At 45.0% G+C, this 26,422-nt stretch overlaps 1 protein-coding gene across 6 annotated transcripts in view; it reads left to right on the top strand.

The window, feature by feature from the left end:
• The window catches only part of LARGE1 (LARGE xylosyl- and glucuronyltransferase 1), a 609,153-nt gene that overhangs the window by 180,493 nt on the left and 402,238 nt on the right, over positions 1–26,422 (top strand). Inside the window, exon 1 of one of the 6 annotated variants that reach the window (XM_070788587.1) lies at positions 26,152–26,275. The exons of the other annotated variants lie outside the window; for them this stretch is intronic. The gene's annotated coding sequence lies outside the window, so the exon portion shown is untranslated. Of the gene's footprint in view, positions 1–26,151; positions 26,276–26,422 lie in introns of those variants that run through there. 6 annotated transcript variants of the gene reach the window in all.

Genomic DNA, 26,422 nt, shown 5'->3' with positions numbered 1-26,422 from the left:
GTCGTGATCCTGAGGTTTCCTCACCTGCATCCTTCTCAGTTTTGATGCCTCTATTTTCTACTCCTCTGTTCTGTTATTTAGATGATGGGACAAATATTAATATTAAGCCAATGTGTGGTTAGTACTGGACTAGAGTCTGAGAAAGACACAAAGAACTTTGAGACATGGTCCTTGACCTTAAAAATAAATTGTTCTCTTGGTGGTCTTGGGTGATAATGGCCTTTCTCTGTGTGCTTATTCCTCAAAGATAGTGGATCCTTGGAGGAAAGCAGGAGATGAGGTGATAGAGATATTATTTAATGGATAAGGAAAGTTACAGGATGATAGGAAGCAAACATTCAACTCTAAGAGTAGCAATCTCTTTTGGAGGATGGCTCCCAATTGCAATCCACAGGAATTACTGTAATAGAAGTATGTATACCTGTATATAGGAGTCCAGAAGGAAGACTCATAGCTCTCTGGGGATGGATGTCCAGGAAAGCTTCATGAAGATGGTGCCTCTTGAGCTTTGTTTTGGAACATGGCTTGGAGTCATCCATGGAGAGTGGAGTTGGAAGGCGTACCCAAGCTAATAACCTTGGCTGGGGCCTTAAGATTGCAAGGGGGTGATGGTCTCTGCTGAGACCATCCAGTCTTTGAAATCAGCATGTTTAACCAAATTGATCCAGTCATCTTAGTAGGAAAAGCGCCAAGTACACCTAGTACTGCATAGTGTCATGTGCTGCCTCAGCCAGCAGGTTTCTGTTATAACTTTTGAGCCTTGAGGAAATCCTGTCTTTGTGCATTCAGGGTGTCCCTTTCTGCTTTTGTATAGTATTGGCAAAGCATTCTCATCCCTTCCCCCACTTCCCTCCACGCCCCCATCTTTGGCCCTCAGTGATTCTGTATTAATAGAAGCGATTAAGCCCGCCTCATCTCATCAGGGAGGAGATATTAATCTTCATCAGGCCCAGGAAGGGGCTGCCTTTTTTTCCCCCTGCTCTCGCCTCCTCTCCCTGGACTCCCTCCATGAACTCAGAGACTACTCCAGTGTCTGTGGGGAGCTTTCTAATCTGCTTCTGCAGATGCCTTTCAGGGGGTCACTTCCCTGCTCACCTCCCTTAGCCTCCCGGTATCCAAGCATCACACACTGTAATTGAAGACCACTGTTGGAGGATGGAGGGAAGGGAAAAAATGTTCCCTCAAATGGAAACCCCCAGCTTCATTGTCCTCGCTGCTGCTAGGGAAATTAGAGCAGGGCAATACCACAGCTGGAAGCTGTAGGCTCTTTTTGGTTTATGAAATCCTATTCAGCCCTTGGAGAAGTATGCTGGCACCTGGGTGCCTTTTTTTTATGCTCTGTTTCTGTGATTAGCAGTAAGCCAAGGACACTGGATGCCAGGGGGCAGGGCAGGAGGAAGGGAGGCTTGAGGATCACTCAGAGAATCAGGATGGAAAGGATTTTTTCCCCAAAGCTCAGTGTCCCAGCACTTCTGATCTGAGCTTAACTGCCAATAACAACTTCACATGCCTTGAGGTTCTATTATGTGCTGGCATAAGGAAATAACATACATTGTCTTGTGGAATCCTCACAAACTTGTCAGATGTGTATTTTTGTTCCATTTTTCAGATGAAGAAACTGAGACTGGGAGTTTCAGAACCTCTGTTGGGGTGGCATGAGGAGCAGCGTCTATGTTAAGTCCCTTCATTAATGTCCGACTGTATGTGACCCCATGGACTGCAGCCTGCCAGTCTCCTCTATCCATGGGATTCTCCAGGCAAGAATATTGGAGTGGGTTGCCATGCCCTCCTCCAGGGGATCTTCCTGACCCAGGGATCGAACTTGTGTCTCTCACCTCTAACCTGACCTGAATTGGCAGGCGGGTTCTTTACCACTAGCACCACCTGGTTGGCTTCCCTGGTGGCTCAGATGGGGAGCAGAGAGGGAACCACATTCTCTCCTTGGTTTCTTGACTCTTCCTTGGGAGAAAGCTCCTTTGCATCCTGATTCTCTGAGTGATCCTCAAGCCTCCCTTCCTCCTGCCCTTCCTTCTGGCATCCAGCATCCCTCAGCTCATCACTAATGTTGTGCCCACTGGACCTAGGAATGTGGTTACAATTTATTGTCCAAGCTGGGGTGCTTTAAAGGATGCTATAATTAGGCTGGAACAGCAGGCATAAATGGGGATGGTGCTTAGTCACTCAGTTGTGTCTGACCCTTTGGACTGTAGCACACCAGGCTCCTCTGTTCATGGGATTTTTCAGGCAAGAATACTGCAGTAGGTTGCCATGCCCTCCTCCAGGGGATCTTCCAGACCCAGGGATTGAACCTGCGTCTCCTGTGTCTCCTGCTTCCCAGGTGGATTCTCTACCCACTGAGCCATCGGGGAAGTCCATTAAATGGGGATTGGTTCAGGGTAAACTAAGACGCTTCTGCTGTACCTGGGGGCAAGGGGATGCTTTCATGCTCCTTTGGAAGCAGAGGTGGCACAATGCACATTGCCCTACCCTGGCTTCTGCAGTCCCCTCCTTTCACCAGGAGTCATCTGAGGTCCCTGAGAGCCCCGCTGGCCTGCCACATGCCTGGTGCCAGAGGGCATGATGAGTTTGATTCCACAACATCTCAAATAACCACTGCCCCTTCTGCTCAGCATGCAGCCTCCATGCCCAGATCACCTTGAAGGATCTGTTTAACTCCCTCTACCCGGAGGGACTGGCCTTCTCTGCAGCCTTTGAGCACACCTGGGTTGAGGAAATGATTCTTTTTCCCAGAATGGGCTCTATTTGCATTCCACCAGCAATCTTCTTACTCAGAGGGATTCCAAACACATTAAATTAACAGAAAATGACATTAGCACTAAGAACCAAACTCGATTATCTGAAATACAAGTATTTATTGTAAGGACTCAAACAACCTCATCTCTGCCTCCCCACACCTCGATCTTATCCTTGCACAGTATTTCATTAACACCATTTTCCTTTTCGTTGGCAGTGAGTGTTTTGGGGGAGCGAGGCAGATTGTTTCAAAGGCAGAGTCTGCTGCAGTGATACTATGTACCAGCACAAGGGGAGTCTGTCTGTGGCTTTTCCCCATGTAACTCGCTGGCTCTCCAGGCAGTGGTCCATGAATATGAATTCTGATAGAAGCCACACCCTTCCCCTTCGCTTGCTTCATCTCCTTCCTCTGCTCACTTTTGCCATCAGATCAGATCAGTCGCTCAGTCGTGTCCGACTCTTTGTGACCCCATGAACCGCAGCACGCCAGGCCTCCCTGTCCATCACCAACTCCCAGAGTTCACTCAGACTCACGTCCATCGAGTCAGTGATGCCATCCAGCCATCTCATCCTCTGTCGTCCCCTTCTCCTCCTGCCCCAAATCCCTCCCAGCATCAGAGTCTTTTCCAATGAGTCAACTCTTTGCAAGAGGTGGCCAAAGTACTGGAGTTTCAGCTTTAGCATCATTCTTTCCAAAGAAATCCCAGGGCTGATCTCCTTCAGAATGGACTGGTTGGATCTCCTTGCAGTCCAAGGGACTCTCAAGAGTCTTCTCCAACACCACAGTTCAAAAGCATCAATTCTTTGGCGCTCAGCCTTCTTCACAGTCCAACTCTCACATCCATACATGACCACGGGAAAAACCATAGCCTTGACTAGATGAACCTTTGTTGGCAAAGTAATGTCTCTGCTTTTGAATATGCTATCTAGGTTGGTCATAACTTTCCTTCCAAGGAGTAAGCGTCTTTTAATTTCATGGCTGCAGTCACCATCTGTAGTGATTTTGGAGCCCAGAAAAATAAAGTCTGACACTGTTTCCACTGTTTCCCCAACTACTTCCCATGAAGTGATGGGACCAGATGCCATGATCTTTGTTTTCTGAATGTTGAGCTTTAAGCCAACTTTTTCACTCTCCACTTTCACTTTCATCAAGAGGCTTTTGAGTTCCTCTTCACTTTCTGCCATAACGGTGGTATCATCTGCATATCTGAGGTTATTGATATTTCTCCTGGCAATCTTGATTCCAGCTTGTGCTTCTTCCAGTCCAGCGTTTCTCATGATGTACTCTGCATAGAAGTTAAATAAACAGGGTGACAATATACAGCCTTGACGAACTCCTTTTCCTATTTGGAACCAGTCTGTTGTTCCATGTCCAGTTCTAACTGCTTCCTGACCTGCATACAAATTTCTCAAGAGGCAGATCAGGTGGTCTGGTATTCCCATCTCTTTCATCATTTTCCACAGTTTATTGTGATCCACACAGTCAAAGGCTTTGGCATAGTCAATAAAGCAGAAATAGATGTTTTTCTGGAACTCTCTTGCTTTTTCTATGATCCAGTGGATGTTGGCAATTTGATCTCTGGTTCCTCTGCCTTTTCTAAAACCAGCTTGAACATCTGGAAGTTCATGGTTCATATATTGCTGAAGCCTGGCTTGGAGAATTTTGAGCATTATTTTATTAGCGTGTGAGATGAGTGCAACTGTGCGGTAGTTTGAGCATTCTTTGCCATTGCCTTTCTTTGGGATTGGAATGAAAGCTGACCTTTTCCAGTCCTGTGGCCACTGCTGAGTTTTCCAAATTGGCTGGCATATTGAGTACAGCACTTTCACAGCATCATCTTTCAGGATTTGGAATAGCTCAACTGGAATTCCATCACCTCCACTAGCTTTGTTCATAGTGATGCTTTCTAAGGCCCACTTGACTTCACATTCCAGGAAGTCTGGCTCTAGGTGAGTGATCACACCATCGTGATTATCTGGGTTGTGAAGATCTTTTTTGTACAGTTCTTCGGTGTATTCTTGCCATCTCTTCTTAATATCTTCTGCTTCTGTTAGGTCCATACCATTTCTGTCCTTTATCGAGCCCATCTTTGCATGACATGTTCCTTTGGTATCTCTGATTTTCTTGAAGCGATCCCTAGTCTTTCCCATTCTTTTGTTTTCCTCTATTTCTTTGCATTGATCGCTGAAGAAGGCTTTCTTATCTCTTCTTGCTCTTCTTTGGAACTCTGCATTCAGATGCTTGTATCTTTCCTTTTCTCCTTTGCTTTTCACTTTTCTTTTCACAGCTATCTGTAAGGCCTCCCCAGGCAGCCATTTTGCTTTTTTGCATTTCTTTTCCATGGGGATGGTCTTGATCCCTGTCTCCTGTACAATGTCATGAACTTCATTCCATAGTTCATCAGGCACTCTATCTATCAGATCTAGTCCCTTAAATCTATTTCTCACTTCCACTGTATAATCATAAGGGATTTGATTTAGGTCATACCTGAATGGTCTAGTGGTTTTCCCTACTTTCTTCAATTTAAGTCTGAATTTGGCAATAAGGAGTTCATGGTCTGAGGCACAGTCAGCTCCTGGTCTTGTTTTTGCTGACTGTATAGAGCTGCTCCATCTTTGGCTGCAAAGAATGTAATCAGTCTGATTTCGGTGTTGACCATCTGGTGATGTCCATGTGTAGAGCCTTCTCTTGTGTTGTTGGAAGAGGGTGTTTGTTATGACCAGTGCATTTTCTTACTTGTGTGCCTTTATTTGTGCCCCTTCTGTTTTCTCCCCAGAGAAAAATTCCTGTGTCAGAGTTCAACCCCAGGTCCCCTTGTATGTGGGGCTGTGTCCCCATCCACACTGTGCTCCTGGCCCTTACTCGCCCTTCTATTAGAGTGCCTTGTGTAGGATTGGTGCCTCATATGCGCTGTAAACAGAGGACCAACAGCCCTACGTCATAAAGTTAGAGTTATGAATGCATGTAGAGCACAAAGTACAGAACCGGGCATTTAGTAATTAATATTATAACTGCAGTTGTTGTTATTCAACATTGGGAAGGTGATAAAGTGCCAGCTCTTGGTGTAGGTCCCCCTCACTGAAGTGACAGCTCCTCTAGGGCAGGAGCCGTATCATCTTGCTCAGTTTTGTATCCCCAGGGCTGAATACAGGTGCTGCTCAGTGTTCAATAAATTTAATTCTTATTGCAAGGTAACAGTGCACTTGGGAAAGATCCTTTTGATAAAGATCCTTTAGCCCCCTACATACCTGGGGGTCAGTGTGTGGCAGAGAGCAGGACACAGGGTCTGAGATTAATTAGGGTTCTGTGATAAGAAGCAGATGACAGATATGGCAAGTCTTGCAGGCACGCAGAGTCATTTCAGGTCACTGCAGGGCTGAACCTTAGTGTTTACATGGGGTGCCACTGCCTCTGTGGAGAGGGAGAGAGGACCCTTCTGACCCCTACACCGTTGGAGACGTGGGTGCGTTGCAGGAGGTTTGGTCTTTATTGTCAAGATGCTCCTCCTTTCTAGAAGCTTTACCATAAGGTGGCTTGGTTTTGGGAAAGTTAAATTTCATGTGGCATACCATCCCCTCAAAGGGTAAAAATGAGTATCAACTCAAAATGGATCATAGATCTCAAATAAACATAATGAAAGCTGTAAGGAAGGAAGGAAACACAGGAGTAAATCTTTGGGACCTTGAATTAGGCACTTGTACTTAAATATGACACCAAAAGCATGAGCCAAAAAAAAAAAAATTGGACTTCATCAGAATTTAAATCTATGGTGTGAATACCATTAAGAAAGTGAAAAGAGAGCCAAAAACATAGAAGAAAATATTTGCAATCATATATCTGATAAGGGACTCATATCCAGAATAGATGAGGAACGTTTGTAATTCAACAAAGACAAATAACCCACTTTAAACAGGGCAAAGGACTTGAACAGACATTTCTCCAAAGAAGATTTACAAATAGCCAATAGGCACTTGATAAAGATGCTCAGCATCATTAGTCATTGGGGAATGCAAATCAGACCCACAGTTGGGTACCACTTCATACCCACTAGGGTGGTGATTATCAAAAAGATAGAAAATAGCAAGTGTTGGATAGGATGTGGAAAAATCGGAACCCTTGGACCTTGCTGGAGGGAATGTGAAATGGCCCAGGCACTTTGGAAAACAGCTGGGCAGTTCCTCAAGGTTATACATAGTCTACAACCCAGCAATTCTACTCCTACATAAATGCCTAAGAGGACTGAAAACAGATACTCAAACTTATGCACAAATGTTCATAGCAACTTATTCATAATATTAGGAAAGAAACTACCCAAATGTCTATGTATTGATTTTTAAAAATGTGATATAGCCATACAGCAGAATGTTATTCAGAACCCACTCCAGTATTCTTGCCTAGAGAATCCCTTAGAGGAGCCTGACGGGCTACCGTCCACAGGGTCACAAAGAGTCAGATACAACTGAAGCAACTTAGCACACAGCCCGCAAAAAGGAATGACGTACTGATACCTGCTACAGTATGGCTGAACCTTGAAAATATAAGTGAAAGAAGCCAGCCACAAAAGGATGTACTTATGATTCCATTCATATGAAATGTCAAAATAAGCCATTGCATAGAGACAGCAAGTGTTTCCCAGAGTCAGGGGAGGATAAAACGGGGTATGACAAGGAGTGGGTAGAGGGTTTGTTTTTTGGGTCATGAAGTCATTCTGGAATTAGATGGTGGTGATGGTTGCATAACTCTAGGGATATACTAAAAACCACTGAATTATGTACTTTAAAGGGGTAAATTTTATGATTTGTGAATTATAATGTCTCAGTAAAGGTGTTATTTTAAAAAAGAAAACCAGTAGATAAAAAGGGAGCTGTTTTGGGTAAGGCAGGACCAGGAGGCCTGGGTTGTCTCAGCTGTTCATTGTCTTGACCTCACCTTTCAAGGTGTTCCCATCACCTTTCCAAGGGGCAGAATCTGGAGGGCCTCTGTGTCCTCTGGCTTGGGTATCATCTGGTTCTAGGAAACTAATGTGAGGGATGTCAGGGCAGCAAGAGGAGGTGTGGAGATGGTTCCCTTTCTCTCTTAAAAAATATTTGTCTTTTTTCGGCTGCTTTGGGTCTTAGTCGCAGCGCTCAGGCTCTTGTTTGCGTCATGCGGGGTCTCTCACCGAGGTGCACACCCTCTGCCACTGTGGCGTGCAGGCCCTAGAGCACTCAGGCTTTGGCAGTTGCTGTGTGTGGACTTAGTTGTTCCATGGCATGTGGAATCTTAATTTCCCGACCAAGGATCCAACCCACGTCCACTGCATTGCAAGGCAGATTCTTAACCCCTGGGCCACCAGGGAAGTCCTAAGACGTTTCCCTTTCCATTTGGTTCTGACTCCCTGGCTGTGAAAGGGGTGTGCCCGCCAACCTCCCAGTCTAAATAGAAGGAGGAGGTCACTGTGATGACTTGGCACTTGAGGTACAGGTCAGTTCTGTGCCAGAGTGGAGGCAAGGTTGTTAGGAAAGAGAAACTTGAACCCCAGCCTCCCTCCCCCATTGTAATGTGAAGGTTGAATGAGACTCCCCTGCCAGTTCTTGGGACAAAGGCAGACAAAGGGACAAAGTAAAAAGTATGTTGCAAACGGCCACGAATATGTTGCAGAGCACTGTACTGTTGTCGCAGTTCCGTGCTTCAAGCCCTTCAGTGGTTTCTTGATTCTATTAGGATGGGAGCCATTGTCAAGGCCTTGAGTGACCTTATCTGATCTTCCATGCCCTGACCTGTGTCACCAGCCTGCTTGCTGGACAGTCCTACTCTCTCCTAGTCTTCCATTCCCTTGACCGTGCCTGTGATCTTCTGTCCTGTCGGTGAGCTTGTGTTTGTCCTTTAAAATCCAGCTTTTCACCATGTTGTGGGTTGACTTCTCTCCCTACCCTGCCACCTGCCACAAACAATATTGAAGTTACAATTCCCAGTGCCTATAGATGTGACCTTACTTGGAAATAGAGTCTTTGTGGTGGGTCAGGTTAAGATGAAGTCATTAGGGTGAGGTCTAATCCAACATGACCGGCATCCTTACAAGGGGAAACGTGGATGCAGACATGTACAAAGCAAGGACTCAAGGAGACCTAGACACGAGCCAAGGAGTGCCTGAGGCCACCAGCAGCAAGTAGAGAGGCCTGGGACCATTCTCCCTCAGGGCGGTCAAAAGGAACCAACCCTGCTGGCATCTTCATCTTGGACATCCAGCCTGCAGAAATGAGAGGGAAGGCATTTCTGTTGTCTGTGCCATCCTGTTTGTGCTACTTTCTTATAGCGGCCCCAGGAAATGGATGTGTACCATCTTCATGAATAGTTTTCTCCAACAAACCATTTACTACTTGTAGCTGTTTATCATTTGACTATTATACTTAACACATTACATTATATTTAATTCTGTGTGTGCCTCTGAATAGACTGTGATGGTAGGGATGACCTGTTTGAATTCCTAAGGCTTAATGGTATATATGTCATACAGGAAGGACAGATGGATGGATCAAAAAGTCAGCTAATCTTTCTTGATTCCAAAAGAGAAGAGCTAAGTTCTTTGTATCAAAGTTAAAAATGCAAATTAACATTTGAAAGATAGATGTGTCACCTCTATTTGAGTCTCTCTTTGGCAAGCAGTCTTCGGGCATGCATATCCCAACATAAATAACTTTGGATGTGTTAAAGAGGTCACCAGTGTTTAAGTTCATTAAATTAATGTTGTCATTTGAGTTGCTGAGTGTGTTGCAGGTTGTAAACTATTCACTGCATTTCTGTGATTCTGCCGTAGAGTCATCTTCAGGAATATGGGGTGTATTAAATATAGAGTTGCTTCATACTATAGAGTCCTAGACCAGGAATTAAACAGTGCAGGTCTACTGCTTAATGCTGTGTGGATTTTATTTGTTCATCCACTCAGGTGTTCAACCAAAATTTAAATGCAAACATTCTGCCAGGATCTCTGAATATCAGGGGTACAGAGATAAAAGCAGTAAGCTGTTCCCCTTTAGGGGCTTGTAGTCTGGATGGCATGTGAGAGATGAATGAAGTGAAATTATTGTTGTTGTTCAGTCACTAAGTCATGTCAGACTCTTTGTGATCCCGTGGACTGCAGCATGCCAGGCTTCTCTGTCCATCACTATCTCCCCGAGTTTGTTCAAACTGATGTCCATTGAGCCAGTGATGCCATCCAACCATCTCATCCTCTGTCACTCCCTTCTCCACTTGCCCTCAATTTTTCCCAGCATCAGGATCTTTTCCAATGAGTCAGCTCTTCACATCAGGTGGCCAAGGTATTGGAGCTTCAGCTTCAGCATCAATCCTTCCAATGAATATTCAGGGTTGATTTCATTAAAAGTGATATGATGGTAGTGAGGGCAGGGGAGCTGTGGGCATCGAACAGGATACTCATTCTCTAAAGGTAGTTGTCAGGAAAGGCTTGGTCACGGGTGATTTTCCTGGCCACAGGTAACAGGGAGGGTGGTGTTCTGGACTCAGAAAAGCGTATGCAAAGGCACTGTGGCCAGTCCAAGGCCCCACAGGCAGATCCCTGAGCAAGGCCTGCAGTGACAGCCAGCAGTGGCTGCAGCATGAGAGTAAGTAAAGTGGCCTCTGACTGTGAGTACTTTGGAAGTGACTGCAGTTGTTTGGGTACAGAGGTTCCAGGGTACTTTTTGGAAATTAAGTCACATTATTGTTTTTCTCATATGCAAATGATTTGCATACTTTTCACTTACCCACCACTCACCTGTCCATCCACTGGCAGAATGCATACACTTGTGCACACACCTTGTGTCTGCAGGAACTGTACATTTCTGTCTCATTCCCAGGACCACTGCAGGCCTTGGGACAGCCTGGTCCCTCCTCTCACTAACCCTGGGCTGCTGACGTGCCTATCATGTCCCTGAATTCCACTCCTTTATTACTGTCTCCTCACATTATCCGATTGGAGTGTGCCATCTTCCTGCCAGGAATTTGACAAGCTATTCCCTTTCCTGAAATACAGGGTTCCCCCCCCCCCCTCAGATACCCAGCTTTTGCTGAAAGACCACCTGCTCCATAATTTCCCTCTGATCACTCAGTCTGTTTATTGGATTGGCCGAAAGTTAATTAGGATAAAACCCTAACAAGCTTTTGGGCCAAAGCAAATAAAAATGCAAACCTGTCTCCCATGACTTATCTCTAGTTTCTACTTGATTTTTCTCTTTAGTACTTGTCACTTTTTGTGTGCTTATTTGCTCAGTCATATCCATCTCTTTGTGATCCCATGGACTGTAGCCTGCCAGGCTCCTCTGGTCCATGGGATTCTCCAGACAAGAATACTGGAGTGGGTTGCCATGCTCTCCTCCAGAGGATCTTCCCAGCTCAGGGATCGAACCTAGGTCTTCCACATTGCAGGTGGATTCCTTACCAACTGAACTACCAGGGAAGCTCTCACTCTTTAGTATGTTGCAGAAGGTGTGTGTGTGTTGTTTTTTGTTTTGTTTTTTTTTAACTTGGGTCTTCCCAGGACACATACACACAAATAAAACCTTCATGGGATGCTCAACATCACTCATTATCAGAGAAATGCAAATCAAAACCACAATGAGGTACCATTTCATGCCAATCAGAATGGCTGCTATCCAAAATTCTACAAGCAATAAATTCTGGAGAGGGTGTGGAGAAAGGGGAACCCTCTTACACTGTTGGTGGGAATGCAAACTAGTACAGCCACTATGGAGAACAGTGTGGAGATTCCTTAAAAAACTGGAAATAGAACTGCCATATGACCCAGCAATCCCACTGCTGGGTATATATACCGAGGAAACCAGAATTGAAAGAGACATGTGTACCCCAATGTTCATCGCAGCACTGTTTATAATAGCCAGGACATGGAAGCAACCTAGATGTCCATCAGCAGATGAATGGATAAGAAAGCTGTGGTACATATACACAATGGAATATTATTCCACCATTAAAAAGAATACATTTGGATCAGTTCCAATGAGGTGGATGAAACTGGAGCCTGTTATACAGAGTGAAGTAAGCCAGAAAGAAAAACACCAATACAGTATACTAACCCATATATATGGAATTTAGAAAGACGGTAACGATAACCCTGTATGTGAGACAGCAAAAGAGACACAGATGTGTAGAACAGTCTTTTGGATTCTGCGGGAGAGGACGAGGGTGGGATGATTTGGGAGAATGACATTGAAATATGTATATTATCAAATGTGAAACGAATCGCCAGTCCAGGTTCGATGCATGATACAGGATGCTCGGGGCTGGTGCACTGGGATGGCCCAGAGGGATGGTATGGGGAGGGAGGTGGGAGAGGGATTCACGATGGGGAACACATTTGCACCCGTGGTGGATTCATGTTGGTGTATGGCAAAACCAATACAGTATTGTAAAGTAATTAGCCTCCAATTAAATAAATTAAAAAAAAAAAAAAACCTTCATGGGACTAAGGATTTTTCTCTTTGTGGAATGGTGTTGTACCCCAACACTGAGAACTGTACCTGGCGTGTTATAGGTCTCTGTAATTATATGCCAAAGGGATGCGAGGGGTAGGCAGTGTGTGTGTGTGTGTGTGTGTGTGTGTGTGTGTGTGTGTGTGTGTGTGCGTGCGTGCGTGCGTGCGTGCGTGCGTGCGTGCGTGCGTGCAGGTCCTCACACAGCTGTCTCTTCTGCTTCTCCTGACAGCCTTCTGCAGGAAGCTGAGAAATTGACATCTGATGTGTAGGAGGAGCCAGGGCCGGGGTTGTGTCCATCCTGCATTCTGACTATTGGCCTTCGTCATTGTTCTCAACATTGTCTGTTGCTTGAGAGTAAGCTCTGAAGGCATATCTAAACAAGGGCAGTGCCACATTTGGGGCGATGGTGGCATTTTTAGCTGACTTTTAGTTGGAGTAAATGAAACGCCTCTTAAGATGCTGCTCTGGGGGAGACAGAAGTCAGTGGATGTGGGAGGCCTGGAGGGTTCCAATCTGATTCATTATGTTCTTAGCACATTGCTCTTTCATGCGTCCAAATAAGGATATCTTTGGTTCCCTATCTCTTAATACAATGCATTGAGGCTTGTATATGTCCCCCAAAAGCTGGCTTTTAATGCTTTCCCCATGACATTGTTTATTGCCCCTGCCCTGGTCACATGAGAAAGACTTTCTTCAACTCATCTGCCTTTCCTGCCCTGACTGCCCCTTTCAATGGGAGGGTTGATTGTAGTCACTGTCTTTGCTGGGACTCAGTGTGTGATTATCTCCTTTCCAACACCCTACCCCATCACGTATCTCCTCTTGCCAAATCTACACTTGGAGTTCTTTATATATTGTGTTTAATCACCCATGATAAAATCAACCATGGCCACTTAATGAAAGCAAAGGGTTTGGAGCACTTCCAGGTGGGTGAACACTTGGAGGTGCTGGGAGGGTGGTGCATCCGAATGGCATGGGTGTGCTGTGCCCTTCTCTCCTATTTCCTACCCAGTGCATCTCTTCCATTTGGCTGTTTCTCAGCTGTATTCATTAAAATAAACTAGTGGTTGTAGGTAAAGTGCTTTTCTGAGTCTTGAGTCAGTTCAGCAAATCATAGAACCTGAGGAGGGGATCTTGGGAACTCCCAGACTGGTTGGTTCAGGAGGCCCAAACTTGTGTATGGTGTCCAAAATGGGACACATTCTTGGGAGCTGAGCCTTTCACTTGTGATGTTTGCATTGACTCCAGGTAATGTCAGAATTGGATTCGAGGGCACTCAGATGTGCGAGGGGAAAAAAAAAAAAAAAACACATATATTTGATGTCAGAAATGTTGAGTTCAACCTGTTTGTTGCTTTGCACTGTTGTCATTGTGTAATTCAGCATGGTGTTCGCTGCACTCTCTTTGGGTAAGTTAATAGCCCAGTGGCTCAGCTTTTTCAAAGAGTTATTAGGAGGATTAAATAATTTCTCAGGTTCGGCACTTAGACATTTGGGACCTGAAAATTCTTTGTATTTGAATGAAGTTTGGCAGTTTACCTAGCTTCTACCTGCCAGATGCCAGTGGCTCCCTGCTCATGACACATGCATGTCCAGTTGTGATACCAAAAATGTCTCTGGTCATTGTCAAGTGTCCCGGGGTGGGAGGCAGGGGGCCAGTACCCTCAGCTAAGTACTGGCATAGAATAAGACTTCATTAAGTGTTTTTAAAAGCATCGCCATTCTTCTTCTGATGATGATGGTGATAGAGATGTAGTTCTTTAATTTATCTCCCAAGTATTTATATAGTGCTTACTGTGTATATTGCATGGCATGAGTTCAGAGAGATAAATTGTTGTTGTTTAGTCGCTAAGTCGTGTCTGACTCTTTGCAGCCCTATAGACTGCAGCATGCCAGGCTTCCCTGTCCTTCACTATCTCCCAGAGTTTGCTCAGATTTGTGTCCCTTGAGTCGATGATGCCATCAAACTATCTCATCCTCCATTGCTGTCTTTTCCTATCCTCAGACTTTGCCCAAATCAGGGTCTTTTCCAAGGAGTTGGCTCTTCCCATCAGGTGGCCAAAGTACTGAAGCTTCAGCTTCAGCATCAGCCCTTCCAATGAATATTCAGGGTTGATTTCCTTTAGAATTGACTGGTTTGATCTCCTTGTAGTCCGAGGGACTCTCAAGAGTTCTCCAGCACCACAGTTCAAAAGCGTCAATTCTTTGGCATTCAACCTTCTTTATGGCCCAGCTCTCACATCCGTACATGACTATATGAACCTTTGTTGCCAAAGTGATGTCTCTGCTTTTTAATACACTGTCTAGGCTTGTCATAGCTTTTCTTCCCAGGAGCAACCATCTTTTAATTTCATGGCTGCAGTCACTGACTGCAGTGACTTTGGAGCCCAAGAAAATAAAATCTGTCACTGTTTTCTTTTTTTCCCCATCTATTTGCCAGGAAGTGAAGGGACCAGATGCCATGATCTTGGTTTTTTGAATGTTGAGTTTTAAACCAGTTTTTTCACTGTCCACTTGCATGGAGACAAATAAATAATGTCAGCCTGTGGTTCTTGCCCTCAAGCAGGTTATGATGGGGTAGGAGAATCTTCCATTGTTGTCTGAAGTGTTTTGGCCTGACTTGATTACAGCAAAAGAATGATGATGAGGCAAGCTTACTGGCTCTCAGGCTTCTTCCTGGTGGACAGATCCCCTCTTTTGATTTCCAGTGAACATGGCGATGCAGAGAGGAAACACCCCTGTGGATTGATGCCCTGGTTCCTGATGAAACCTGGCCTAGGAAGGGCTGACCCTGACCCAGAGCAGTGGCTCTTTGAAAGGGCAGCCATTGTCCATTGGGGCTGCTCTTTGATGCTTTCAGAATTCCTGCCAGGATCTTGTGGGGAGAGCACTGCCACGTCCTCAGTTTGTATCCCATAAAGCAGCAGAAGGGTCTCAGCACATTGCACAGCACCTCTGCTCCATAGTCTCCATCAAACCTGACCACTGGCCTTCTGGAATCTTCTGGAACTGCTGCACCCTGCTCCTCCCCCACCCCTAACTGACTTCCACCAACTCCTCTCCTGTCCCTGCTCCTCCTCCTCCTGCCCAGTTCGCCTGTTCCCACCACAGTTGCTCTCCTGGCTGCCTCTCTGGGAATATTCTCCCCACCAAGATCCATCAGAGCTCATTCCTTAACTCCCGCTTCCCTTAGGGCCCTTTATAAAATAGCAAGCCTCCTCCTCCCCCTGCCTGTATCTCCTTGCCTTGTGTTCTTTACAGCTCTGATCACCACCTGACACAGCCACTGTGTCCTGCCATCGTTGAGGCTGTTGCTTGTCTGTGTTCTTCCTCTAGAAGGTGAATGTCCTGAGGACCGGCCATTTGTCCATCTTATTCAGTGTCCAGAAGAGTGCCTGGCGTGCCTGGCACTCAGTAATAGCCAGTGGATAATAAATCAATGCACAGATGGATGGACGGACAGATGGACGGGTTCTCGCTTGAGAAAGGAGATGTTAAGGTGATTCTGTGTTAAGAAAGACAAATATCAGATGATATCTCTTGTCTGTGGAATCTAAAAAGATGACACAAGTGAACTCACAAAGCAAATAGACTCACAGACATTATAAACAGCCTTAGGGTTACCAGAGGGGATAGTGGGGATGGGGGATAAATTAGGAGTTTGGAATTAACAGATACACATTACTATATATAAAATAAACAGCAGGGACCTACTGTATGGCCCAGAAAACTATGCTCAATATCTTGTGATAATCTATAATAGAAAAAAATCTGAAAAATAATATATATATGTGTGTGTGTGTGTATGTGTATAACTGAATCATTTTGCTGTACACTTGAAACTAACACAACATTGTAAATTATACTTCACTTTAAAGAAAAACAGACTCTGTGTTAATACAAAGTTGCCAAGATTGTGCAGAACCTTTGTTCACCCTTTTCTGGGAGGGATGGGCTTCTCCTACCATGACCTGGGTGCTGGCGGAGTCAGTACCTATTTAAAACTCTCACTAAGGTCAAGTCCAGGGCTTCCCTTATAGCTCAGTTGGTAAAGAATCTGGCTGCAGTGCAGGAGACCCTGGCTGGATTCCTGGGTCAGGAAGATCCACTGGAGAAGGGATAGGCTACCCTCTCCAGTATTCTTGGGCTTCCCCTGTGGCTCACCTGGTAAAGAGTCAGCCTGCAATGTGGGAGACCTGGGTTCGATCCCTAGGTTGGGAAGATTCCCCTGGAGAAGGGAAAGACTACCCACTCTAGTATTCTGGCCTGGAGAATTCCATGGACTGTATAGTACAAGGGGTCATGAAGAGTCAGACATGACTGAGTGAGTTTGACTTTCACAAGGTCAAGTCCGTGTTATGACAATCCTTCCCTCTCTATCTCGAGATAATTTTCTCCTGGTTAATGAGCCCACCTGGGCATATAGATGAGGGCATGAAGGGCGACCCTTGTAGAACTCTGTGTCTGACAGCCCCAGGGTCTCACCTTTGACCCACAGCATCATCAGTCTTGTCTTCATATTTTGGGTTCTTCGTCCCTGGACCTTTGCTGTGCTCTCTGCTTTGCTCATCCCTAACATGCAAGACAGAGAAGGCAATGGCACCCCACTCCAGTACTTTTGCCTGGAAAATTCCATGGACCTAGGAGCCTGGTGGGCTGCAGTCCATGGGGTCGCTAAGAGTCGGACATGACTGAGTGACTTGACTTTCACTTTTCACTTTCATGCATTGGAGAAGGAAATGGCAACCCACTCCAGTGTTCTTGCCTGAATAATCCCAGGGACCGGGGAGCCTGGTGGGCTGCCGTCTATGGGGTCGCACAGAGTCGGACATGACTGAAGCAACTTAGCGGCAGCAGCAGCAACATGCAAGAAGGATATTGCCATCCTTTTCATCTAATGCATGTGGAATTTTCAGGAGGAAATAAAAACATGCATTTTGTCGTTGTCCCTCCTCCAACTGGTTGTCTTGCACTCAGCATCCTGTGCAAATTTGCCCGTCACCCTGGTGGGCTCCATCACCCGCACACCTCTGCTTCCCCAGCCTGTTTCCTGGTGCATGTCCCCTTCTCCGCCCTCTGTTGCTCTCGATCACCATCCCTCCTGTTCCCCTCTGCCCCTACCCTGAGCCTGGTCCATGCTTTTCTCTCCAGTAAGCCTCCTTTGACTCTTCTTCTCTTGGTATGTACAGCCTTCTTCACCTGATGTATCAGAGTCACTCCATTTCTAAAGCAGGAAACTGTCTTGTTTGAATAAGCCTTCGTGACCTTTTATCTGACCTTGCCTTCTGCCTCCTTTTACTCCTTTTATTTTTTTATTTAAAATTTTTATTTTTTTGGCTACATCATGTGGTTAGTTCCCCAACCAGGAATCAAACCTGTGCCCCCTGCAGTGGAAGCACAGTCTGAACTACTAGAATCACTAAAAAAAAGGGAAATGGAGTTGGGGTTGTACACAAAGCTTTTCTGTTCCAAGTAGCAACAAGGAAAATAACTGCTCAGACCAAGTCAGTGGTTTTTTGTGCAGAGGCAGTATGAATTCTAGAGCTTCTGTGAGAAGAGAATTTTGTTCTTAAACCACTTGTAGTTTTACAACTGTACCTTTAGGCTGCACTGACCAATCAGTGTAGAAGGGGCACTGCTCATGTTTGTTCTCTGGCTGCCCTAGTCTCATCTGTTGAGTTTTCACAATGCCCTTCAACTGGGAATCTAGATTTGACTTAAAAGACCCCTCTTCAAGGCACTTCATGAAAATGCTGGAGTGCATTTCTTCTTTGTGCTCATCATGCCTTTGTAGCCTTTCTGACTGACTGTCTCAATTCACCCGGACCTTTAAGTGAGGAACTTCTAACTTTATGGTCAACCTCCCGTAATTGTCGAGTGTTGTATTAGGTTGGCCAAAAGGTTCGTTTGGGTGTTTGTAAGATGGTACAGGAAACCCGACCAACTTTTTGGCTAACTCAATGCTTAGAAGCGACTCACCTATTCAGATTCTCATGTAGTCTTCATAATAAAGCTGAGAAGACAGGTATTTCTGTCCACATCCTCTGAATGAGACAACTGAAATTCAGAAGGAATACACATTTTGTTGTTGTTCAGTGACTTGCCCAAAGTCACAAACCTGGAGAACCAAGATTTCCATCTAGAGCCGGTGGCTCCAAGTTCAGCACTCTTTGCCCTACGCCTGATTCCAAACTCACTTTGACTTAAAAATCTGAATCATTCAAGTGGTTGTAAATAATAAAGCCCAGTTATGTTGTTTAGTTGACACTGCACTGCTGAATCCCACTTCCTTCTGCCTCTGGCTTTGGTTTTGTTTTCCATAATTTTTTTTTCTTCTTTTTGCCCCCACTGTGTGTCATGTGAAATCTTGATTCCCTGACCAGGGACCAAACTCATGCCCCCTGAGTATTAACCACCAGACCTCCAGGAAAGTCCCTCCATCAAAATCTTCAAAATCTGACTTGCCTTTACTGCTTTGAATTTGTGGCTTCCTTCCAAGCTCTCAGGAATACCGTAGGCACTAGGAACCCAGGAATCGCCCTTCCAGAGCTGAGCCAGGGCTCTGCATGGGGATGGCAGTCCTGGAGGACCAAGCTCTGCTTCCGCCGGCCCTCTGGCTTCAGTCACTTCAGTTTTTATCAGCACCCATCTTCTACTCTGCAGCCAGACTTAACCTCCCACCACCCCGCCCCACAGTGGCGTAAGACAGTGTAAATTTCTGGATCTGTTCAGAGTAGCCCCTGCCCACCTTGCATCTCTGGCCATTTCCTTCTGTGACATCTTACATGTCAACCTTGTATAACCATAGACTGTCCTCTCCAGCCTTGGGCCTCACATGTGCACTAGTATACCAATTCTCAGAAAAGAGGGATTTTTAAAAGGCTCTGATAGGTGGCATTTGCCCATTTCTGTAGTGTAAATTCTCCCACCAGTCAGGAGCCAGCTCTAGCACCCAGCTGGAGCCAGGCTGCCTGGAATGCCCTTCTCTATTCTCCTTGTTGATTCTTAGACATTGCTTCTTTCAGGGTGACTTTCTCAACCAACGCCCACCTGTCCCCTGCCTGGCAGAAGCTCTGTGTTTCTACATGCCCCCTTGCTAACACCAGTTATAAATAGCACTCACCAGACTGGCTTATAATTGTGTGTGCTTGGCCATCTCCCTTCTGTTTTCTGCACTCTGTGGGTGGGTACCAGCTGTGTGTTGATTCATTTCTCTAACCCAATGCTACATACAAGGTCACAGACATACAAAGATGCTCAAACAAATGTTTGTTCAATGGAGGCGCGTTTTGACTTTAAAAGGACAGTAACCTTTGTACTTAGTTCAGGAAGAGGATTTCGTGTGGATGCAAGTTCTAATCTTCCATATTTTAGTTGCAAGACATACTGATCTGCTCGAAGAGAGGGATGGCTGTCATGACACTTGGGTATGTGTCCAAACACCCAGGAGCAGGAAGTACAGCTCAGTTTTTACCTGAAAATTTTGGAATCGAGGCTCTTTCTTCTAGGAGGTAGGAGGGACTGTCTAGTTCTGTCTCTTGTCTCTGTCTCTCCATCTTTTCCCTCTGATTCTCTCGTTCTCTTTCTCAGTCCTCCACCCAATGTGCTCTCCTTGGTTTCCTTGTTCACCAGCTGCGTTCTTTTCCCCTTCACCTGTCCAGCTCCCTCTGTTCTTTCATCTTTTGCGTGACTCAGGATGGTCTCCCAGCCCCAGCTGTAAATGACTGTCAGCTTAGACACTTAACATCCATGAGAACTTGATTTTGTGCCTTCTGTAAAATTTCCATGATAATAAATATGTTTGGCTCAGCACTGCTGGTTGAACCACCCTCCCGTCTGCCCAGTCCCCATCTCAGATCGGGCATCCCTGGCTGGTGTGATGAGCAGAGGGGAGAGTGGGGTTGGGGTGGGACACACAGGCATGACAGACCTGTCCAGGCCTCTCGAAAGCAAAGATGTTTCCCTCTAGATGTGCAATCCCAGTCTGTTTGAAGCTAAAAATGATGGCAACTTGGAGTTGGTAGGGTAACCACTTCATTTCTCAGTAGAATAATCATGGATCAGAAAGAAGAGAACTCAGCCCATTGACCATGTGGCCAGGCAGCTCTTGTATTGACTTACATTGCATCCACCCAATAGGAACCTAAGTCTATTAAAATAATCATGGCTGCAGCTTCTGTGATTGCCTTGGGGAGTCCCATGAACACATTAATTAATTATCCTCAGTGTGAGCAGATTTCCTCTCGAGAGCCTCTTGTCTGTTTTCTTAGCCTCGTTCTGTGCCTTCCAATTTTTCCACCTTGCTCCCTTCATAAATTATCCACTGTCTTCAATTTACCCCCAGAATCTGGTTTGGCTCTGCACAGCATGGTCTTGGTGAGCCAGCTGTGGTTCTGATGGACTACACTTAGCCTAGAATCCTTGAAGCAGAAAGGTGGGGATTTGTTATGGTCTGCCTCTTGATCAATACCTCAGGATATTGACATCCTTGGACATTTTCTCTGTAGACACAGTCAAAGTGCTAATAAGGGACTGTGAACTGATAAAGAATAGTAGCCCATTGGCTTGATTGAACTGTGAACTGATAAAGAATAGTAGCCCATTTGGCTTGATGAAAGAGAGGTAAAGACAGTACCTCAAGTTGTCAGCAGTGCAACAGAAATAGTTGTCTACACTGCAATATTGTGATGGAGCTTTTATTTTATTTTTTTATTTTATTTGTGGCTTTTATTTAAAAGTATTACAGGAACCTAGAGGCTAGAAAGAGAGAAGCTTTAGAGCTGAGATGGAAGGAATAAAAGCAGAGTGATGACAAATAGAAGGATGTCTCAGAGATGGAAAGTAATGGTGAAACGAGTGGGAAGGCCCAACCCAGGAGGGCTGAAACAAGGATAGACAGCCTGACCCTTTGGGACAAAGTGACTTCAGAAGAGTATATTTGAAATGAAATTTTAGGATGTGGTTGGCTAAGTGGTTTCATGTATGGTTGTGGTAACCTTTAATCCTTCATGCATGAAGTTTCCTTTGCCATTTGTTGCACCAGAGAGAGAAATAAGTGCCAGTTGGTTTCTTAAGCACAATCATTAGTGCTTGGGATTGTTTAAAGAGGAAGAATCTGTTGGGTCAGCAGCCTTCTCAGGTAACCTGTGGCTGGGAGCCCTCCTGCCCCACTGTGGGTATGGGAATGTCCTGGAGTGGATGTATTAGTGTTCTGGAATGGATCTACAGGGTTGTGATCTGAACTTAAGGAAGTATACTGAGTAGGTGAGGAGAGAGTCCAGTTCAGTTCAGTTAAGTCACTCAGTCGTGTCCGACTCTTTGCGACCCCATGAATCACAGCACGCCAGGCCTCTCTGTCCATCACCAACTCCCGGAGTTCACTCAAACTCATGTCCATCAAGTCAGTGATGCCATCCAGCCATCTCATCCTCTGTCATCCCCTTCTGCTCCTGCCCCCAATCCCTCCCAGAATCAGAGTCTTTTGCAATGAGTCAACTCTTATCATGAAGTGGCCAAAATACTGGAGTTTCAGCCTTAGCATCATTCCTTCCAAAGAAATCCCAGGGCTGATCTCCTTCAGAATGGACTGGTTGGATCTCCTCGCAGTCCAAGGGACTCTCAAGAGTCTTCTCCAACACCACAGTTCAAAAGCATCAATTCTTCGGCACTCAGCTTTCTTCACAGTCCAACTCTCGCATCCATACATGACCACAGGAAAAACCATAGCCTTGACTAGACGGACCTTTGTTGGCAAAGTAATGTCTCTGCTTTTCAATATGCTACCTAGGTTGGTCATAACTTTTCTTCCAAGGAGTAAGCGTCTTTTAATTTCATGGCTGCAGTCACCATCTGCAATGATTTTGGAGCCCAAAAAAATAAAGTCTGACACTGTTTCCACTGTTTCCCCATCTATTTCCCATGAAATGATAGGACCAGATGCCATGATCTTAGTTTTCTGAGCGTTGAGCTTTAAGCCAACTTTTTCACTCTCCTCTTTCACCTTCATCAAGAGGCTTTTGAGTTCCTCTTCACTTTCTGCCATAAGGGTGGTGTCATCAGCATATCTGACGTTATTGATATTTCTCCCGGCAATCTTGATTCCAGCTTGTGCTTCTTCCAGTCCAGCGTTCCTCATGATGTACTCTGCATATAAGTTAAATAAGCAGGGTGACAATATATAGCCTTGACGTACTCCTTTTCCTATTTGGAACCAGTCTGTTGTTCCATGTCCAGTTCTAACTGTTGCTTCCTGACCTGCATACAGGTTTCTGAAGAGGCAGATCAGGTGGTCTGGTATTCCCATCTCTTTCAGAATTTTCCACAGTTTATTGTGATCCACACAGTCAAAGGCTTTGGCATAGTCAATAAAGCAGAAATAGATGTTTTTCTGGAACTCTCTTGCTTTTTCCATGATCCAGTGGATGTTGGCAATTTGATCTCTGGTTCCTCTGCCTTTTCTAAAACCAGCTTTAACATCTGGAAGTTTATGGTTCACGTATTGCTGAAGCCTGGCTTGGAGAATTTTGAGCATTACTTTACTACCATGTGAGATGAGTGCAATTGTGCGGTAGTTTGAGCATTCTTTAGCATTGCTTTTCTTTGGGATTGGAATGAAAACTGACCTTTTCCAGTCCTGTGGCCACTGTTGAGTTTTCCAAATTTGCTGGCATATTGAGTGCAGCACTTTCACAGCATCATCTTTCAGGATTTGAAATAGCTCAACTGGAATTCCATCACCTCCACTAGCTTTGTTCGTAGTGATGCTTTCTAAGGCCCACTTGACTTCACATTCCAGGATATCTGGCTCTAGGTGAGTGATCACACCATCGTGATTATCTGGGTCATGAAGATCTTTTTTGTACAGTTCTTCTGTGTATTCTTGCCATCTCTTCTTAATATCTTCTGCTTCTGTTAGGTCCATACCATTTCTGTCCTTTATCGAGCCCATCTTTGCATGAAATGTTCCCTTGGTATCTCTAATTTTGTTGAAGAGATATATTAGAAGGAAAAAAGTCTGGACTCTATGGCAGCCCCTGGGGGCAGATTTACAAAGTACTCTTTTAGGGAGGCTTTTGATGGTAAACATTGGCGATTGACTCTCAGAGTCCATTAGAGGCACTAGTTGGGCTGTCTCCCCACAGCCCTAGAGCATTGCTCTGTTGGATGTTACAACTGAATAAAAAGACAAGGTGATACACATTGTGTATCCCTGGTGGCTCAGACGATAAAGAATCCACCTACAATGCGGGAGACCTGGGTTCGATCCCAGGGTTGGGAAGATCCCCTGGAGGAGGGCATGGCAACCCACTCCAGTATTCTTGCCTGGAGAATCTCCATGGACGGAGGAGCCTGATGGGCTATATAGTCCATGGGGTCACAGAGAGTCAGACACGACTACACCACTGAGGGACTAACACAGCACACTGTGTGTAACGGGCGGGCAGGTAGGAGGACGAGTAATGAAAGGGAAGGAAAGAAGAGATCCAGCAATCGGACTCTTCAGCAGAAACAATTTTTGGTCCACTTGGAGAGGTAGAAGATAACATCCATAGCAAAGACGAGTATCTTGTGTGTATCAGTTGGGAATCATTTTGGTACTAGTAGCAGAAAACCCAACTAACAGTGTCTTAAGTAAGGGTATATTTGTCTCTTTCTTTAATTGGAGTGTAATTGCTTTACAACATGGTTGGTTTCTGCTGTACAACTGAAGTGAATCAGCCATCTGTATACATATATCCCTCCCTCTTATATCTCCCTCCCACTCCACTCCCATCCCACCCTTCTGGGTCATCACGGAGCACCAAGCTGAGTTCCCTGTGCTGCACTGCAGGTTCCCACTAGCTACTTCTTTTACACATGGCAGTGCATCTACATCAAACCTAATCTCCCAGTTCATCACACTCTCCCCTTTAAAAAATGAAGGAAAAAATGTACATTATCCAGAAGAAGTGTATTTGTCTTGCTGTATAAGATCATGAGAAAGGTGGTTGTTGCCATCAGTGGCATGGCTAAATGATCTTGTTGCTCTGGGTGGGCTTTTCCGCTGACCTGTCGTCTCCTCATATTTTTGCAAGCTGATTGCAGGAAATACAGTCTCAGAAAATACTGAAAATTATCCCCACCCTAACAAATACTTTTTAAACATTTACCTTACACCCCTGCCTATTTGTCTTGTAGCAAGCAACACATCAGTTCAGTTCATTCACTTAGTCATGTCCGACTCTTCAACCCCATCAGTCACAGCACACCAGGCCTCCCTGTCCATGACCAACTCCCAGAGTTCACTCAAACTCATGTCCATCGAGTTGGTGATACCATCCAGCCATCTCATCCTCTGTCATCCCCTTCTCCTCCTGCCCCAAATCTCTCCCAGCATCAGGGTCTTTTCCAATGAGTCAACTCTTTGCATGAGGTGGCCAAAGTATTGGAGTTTCAGCTGTAGCATCATTCCTTCCAAAGAAATCCCAGGGCTGATCTCCTTCAGAATGGACTGGTTGGATCTCCTTGCAGTCCAAGGGACTCTCAAGAGTCTTCTCCAACACCACAGTTCAAAAGCATCAATTTTTCGGTGCTCAGCTTTCTTCACAGTCCAACTCACATCCATACATGACCACTGGAAAAACCATAGCCTTGACTAGATGAACCTTTGTTGGCAAAGTAATGTTAATGTCTCTGCTTTTGAATATGCTATCTAGGTTGGTCATAACTTTTCTTCCAAGGAGTAAGTGTCTTTTAATTTCATGGCTTCAGTCACCATCTGCAGTGATTTTGGAGCCCAAAAAAATAAAGTCTGACACTGTTTCCACTGTTTCCCCATCTATTTCCCATGAAGTGATGGGACCAGATGCCATGATCTTCGTTTTCTGAATGTTGAGCTTTAAGCCAACTTTTTCACTCTCCTCTTTCACCTTCATCAAGAGGCTTTTTAGTTCCTCTTCACTTTCTGCCGTAAGGGTGGTGTCATCTGCATATCTGAGGTTATTGATATTTCTCCCGGCAACCTTGATTCCAGCTTGTGCTTCACATAGTAGAGGTTTAATATATATCTTTTGAATGAGTGCACAGGTATAGTAGCAGTGTCAGTTAAAACACAAGGGTCTTTATTTTTTTTAATTGGGGTATAATTGCTTTACAATGTTGTGTTAGTTCCTGCTGTACAACAATGTGAATCAGCTCTGTGTATACATCTGTCCCCTCCTTCTTGAGATTCCCTCCTCTGCCCCCAGTCACACCCTTCTGTGTTATCACAGAGCACAAGCTGCTGCTGCTGTTCAGTCACCAAGCTGTATCTGACTCTCTGCGACCCCGTAGCCCAGGCTCCTCTGTCCATGGGATTTCCCAGGCAAGAATACTGGAGTGGGTTGACATTTTTTTCTCCAGGGAATCTTCCTGACCCAGGAATCAAACCTGTGTCTCCTGCATTGGCAGGTGGATTCTTTACCATGGAGCCAACTGGGAAGCCCACAGAGCACAAGAATCTTTATTAAATCTGAATTTCAGATAAATGTTTAACAATTTTTACTATAAGTACATCCCAGATGTTTCATGGGACATGCTTATATTTTTTTAAAAATCTTATATAGTTCATCTGAAATTCAAATATAACTGGGTATCCTGTATTTTTCTTCTCAGTCTGGCAACCTAAGGGCATAGGAGTGACTTTATGGAAATAGATTTGAAGATTTACCTCTATTTTGCAAAGTGAGGGCTACCTGTCTGAATCATTCTTCAGCATATGGGATGAGGTAGAAATTTGGTCACAGATTGTGCAAAGGGTTGGAACAATTTATCTAGAGGGAAACATGAAATTGGAAATAGTAGTTAGTGATGGAGAATTAACTCAACATTAAATAAATTGTGGATGGTTTGTAACTCCTTAGAGAGTTTTTTTTTTTTTTTTTTTTTTTTAGTGTTGGTTTCAGAACGGTGAAAAGAAAGTTTCCTGCCAGCTGGGACCCATAGGATGTCAGTACGGGGTCCCTTGCTCAGTGACATTTGTCTGTGATCTCAGGAGAAGTCTGAGCTGTGTCTGAAATCAGAATGACTTTAGTCAGGTATGTCTGATGCCATTGGCATCGCAGATGGGGGCTCTGATTTGCGATTCTTGGCCACATGTCACCGGATGGGGGAATTTGGCAGAGGGAATTTCTGAACCTACAACTTGTTTGAAATGCAAATTCTTGGACTCCACTCCAGACCTA

This window comes from Bos indicus, chromosome 5 (assembly GCF_029378745.1).
Source record: "Bos indicus isolate NIAB-ARS_2022 breed Sahiwal x Tharparkar chromosome 5, NIAB-ARS_B.indTharparkar_mat_pri_1.0, whole genome shotgun sequence".
In the NCBI taxonomy this organism is placed as follows: domain Eukaryota; kingdom Metazoa; phylum Chordata; class Mammalia; order Artiodactyla; family Bovidae; genus Bos; species Bos indicus.
The sequence above is the reverse complement of the archived record's forward strand: the minus strand, read 5'-3'. Positions and strand labels throughout refer to the sequence as shown.